This window comes from Triticum urartu, chromosome 3A (assembly GCF_056163025.1).
Source record: "Triticum urartu cultivar PI428250 chromosome 3A, HENAU_Tu73, whole genome shotgun sequence".
Classification (NCBI taxonomy): domain Eukaryota; kingdom Viridiplantae; phylum Streptophyta; class Magnoliopsida; order Poales; family Poaceae; genus Triticum; species Triticum urartu.
Window position 1 is genome coordinate 165,787,380 of NC_141875.1, and position 3,501 is coordinate 165,790,880.

At 41.8% G+C, this 3,501-nt stretch overlaps 1 long non-coding RNA gene across 1 annotated transcript; it reads right to left on the minus strand.

The window, feature by feature from the left end:
* Nucleotides 1–346: 346 nt before the first annotated feature.
* On the minus strand, nucleotides 347–2,924 carry LOC147979058 (uncharacterized). Its single transcript, XR_015599669.1, has 3 exons — nucleotides 2,261–2,924; nucleotides 1,500–2,078; nucleotides 347–786 (listed from the first exon to the last, which is right to left on the minus strand). It is a non-coding gene; the product is annotated as an uncharacterized LOC147979058 (long non-coding RNA).
* Nucleotides 2,925–3,501: the final 577 nt, after the last annotated feature.

The window sequence follows — 3,501 nt, forward strand, 5'->3', positions numbered from 1 at the left end:
ACAAATATTTTAAGTTGATTATTATGCTCCTAGGAATGTGTTAGATGTTAAGAAGGTTGGCAATAGTATGATTTTGTATAAGAATACTCCCTTCTTTTTGGGTTTATTGGGCGCTCTTTACTTCATTGACAATATATTTGTATACTTTCAACCATTCCTGCATTAAACATTTTCTAAAGATCAGACGTTACACTTATACTATTGTACAACACATCAAGATTCAGGTCATAACATAATGAACCTACACTGATTTTAATTGAATAGAAAATGAGGAATATGAGCATCCATATTGTGCAAATTACAGGTCGCTAACATTTTAATTTTATCCAAACTGATTCAACTTACTGGAATCCAATAAGGAATAGAACAATGGCACTAACATTTCATTTTCTATATATAAACAATTCAACTTACTGGCACTAACCTTAGTAAAATTAACCGATCCATTCATACAATCAGTTTCCCCATGAAGGAAAGTACTAATGTGTGCAACCCAAGAGGGGACTTAACACTATTTATCAAACAAAGCTTAATGGAGTCAAACTCATCTCATAGCTCTAGAAATGCGTCATGCACAACCAAACTGCATCTTGCAGTCAAGTAGCTGCAGTAGCTTCTGATTTCCCTGCTCAGACTTGAGCATCCACGCCACAAAAATATACTTAACAGGTCAACAATTTTTGGGGTATACATCATGTTCATCCTACGCGGATGCGGTCATAGGTACTGCTCATTTGTTAGACTCAAGTCTGGTCAGCAACTGCCACATGTATTCCATTGTGTTCCCTGCAAAAATAGAAATAGCATGCATTCTTAAAAGGCAAAATTGTAAGATTTGCATTACCTGTAAAGTCGACTATCAAATAGAACAAGGACCAAGTACAAAGACAGAGATAATGTACAGGTTCAGCTTCTCAATCGAATTCACTCCATACAGAGAGATGTGCTCCTGTAGCTAACATTCATTCTACATAAGGCCCCATTTAGTATATCTGATCAAATGACCAGAGCTAATGAACTCGACACCTACTCAAATTCCACTCCACCTGCTCCCATTTATTCCTCTCCTTTGTCCATAATTACAATCTTCTCTCTTATGTTCCTGACATGAACAATATACTACATAAATATTTGGTGTATCATAAAATGGACTACATCTGCTTGTAGTCTCACATGTTTCAATTTTTTTTACAATATGCCGATGCAGCCCTACATGATAAATTGCATTCTTGTACTACTTCTCTATCCCCAACTTCTAACTCGTCTTTGTTATGTTCAGATAAATGATTTCATGACGACATCCTAATCTAGAGTACATATTTTGCTATAATACGTAAAGCTGATAAGAATAGAGATTATCCTGAAACCAATTGATGTTTGACCTAAACTGAAGCAAAATCTTGAAAAAAGAAATCAAGCATCAACAACACAGTAGTAGTTGATCAAGAATTCTATTGACAAATAAAGTGTTCATTGTACCCTTATGTACAAGGTTTTACCTGATTGGTAGGTATTTTAGATGTCCCAATCTGACTGAGGGGTGGATTTCGGTCACCTAAGCTTTGAGCAATATCTCCTCACCAGCGTGAAACAACAGTCACCACATGCACGGAATAGGAATGGAAAGATATTAACATGGGTGGAAGAAGGGATAGTACAGGAAAGGGGCAAAACAAAGACAGAGGCCGACCTAGCCGAGAACTATGCTGCCAGGGTAAGACAGTGATTCAGTAGAAAAGGAGCAAGGATGGTCATTGAGAGGGACAAGCGAGGGAGCTTATATTATACAGTACAACACAGGGTTGGAAAATAGAAAGACACCCACCTTCATTAATCGCCGTCAACGACGGGCATACATCATCCACCATGAACGATTCTAGAAACTGAAGACTAATTGCCTTTCTTCAAATCCCAAATGATCACACGCGTCAGATGGACCCTCTCATAGACAGATCGCGTGCTTCGGTTGTATCCAAGGATCCGCGCGTCGCCTGCATCGTGCTCGGCTGGATCGAGCCAGTCAACCCCGTCGACCTTCCATCTAGCAGCGATCGAACGCATTTTCTTCGGGAGGTTACCTGTCCAAAAGCCATTTCAGATGATGAACTGTTGAGAAAAAAACTTGACAGTATGAAGCTCCAGAATCTACTCAAATCAATCGACCAAGATCACCTGTACAACATGAGAGGATATGAGGATATTTTCTTTCAGAGGATATGAGGACAATTTAATTTTTTCATGCAATTTACAGGAAAGATACCTGAGCATGATGCTAAATAAGATGTTGATGCCGAGTGTAGAGGGTGTGGAAAGAATCGCAGGGGTGAAGCATTATATAGTAGCACTGACCATAGGAAACGATTGTAACATTACCAGGCATGAATAGGCCATGATTGCGAGATTCAAGAGAGAGCAGAGCCATTTCATGCAGACGAGGCATCTGCCATTATCGCCCTCGTCCCCAATTTTCTTTAGCCGCATCGTGTGCCTCGTCGCTTGAGCTCTCAACTACATCGGCAGGACTCGGACCGCATCGTCCGCCTCTTCGCTTCAGCTATGGACTGCAACGTCTGGACCCGGATCCTGCTCCTCCGGTCGATCTCAGCACACAGATGTACTACTTGCCTCAGTCCATCACGCACCTCAGGTGGTACCGAAGCGGCGGCTCGTCTGTGCGGCTCAAATCCGGATCGGATGAATTGGATCTTTGAGCGCCTGGAATCCAGACTCGATGGATTCGACCACGTCTCCACTCGAGACAGACCGGATGAATTGCCTTTTCTCTGCTCCTACAACCCGGGGTGGATGGATTCGGTGCGGTCGCTCCCGCTGCGCTGGAATCGAGACTTTTTTCATGCAACCGAATCGGGAGTGGAGGACGCGCTCGCAAGCCCAGTACTGGAGTCCTTTTCTGCTAGAATGGGCCAGGCGACTGTCCGAAGGCCCAGTGCACCAGAGGCCTTTGTTTCGGCCTCTAGAGCAGCAGCCCACAGGACAGCTGGGCCAGATTAAATAGAGTGCGGGTTAGATTGTGTTACCATGAGATCTGACGGGTAGAATCTCTCAGATCGCGAAATTGGACGGGCTAAAACACAAATTGCTGTGAGGGCTGGGTTTAGGCTCAGTTTTGCTGTCCTTAATTTATTTTGAGTGTATGACCATAGAAGGTTTTATTCATGTAAATAGAACAATAATTATTCTTTGACTTAAATGAGTAACCGTATTGCAATGAACATGATCCAATCATATTCATGCTCAACGCAAACACCAAATAACATTTATTTGAGGTTCAACACTAATCTCGAAGGTAAAGTGCGTGTGTGATGGTGATCTTATTATCCTTGGAATCATTTCCAACACACATCGTCACCTCGCCCTTAACTAGTCTCTGTTTATTTTGCAACTCCTGTTTCGAGTTACTACTCTTAGCAACTGAACCAGTATCAAATACCGAAGGGTTGCTATAAACACTAGTAAAATACACATCAATAACATGTATAT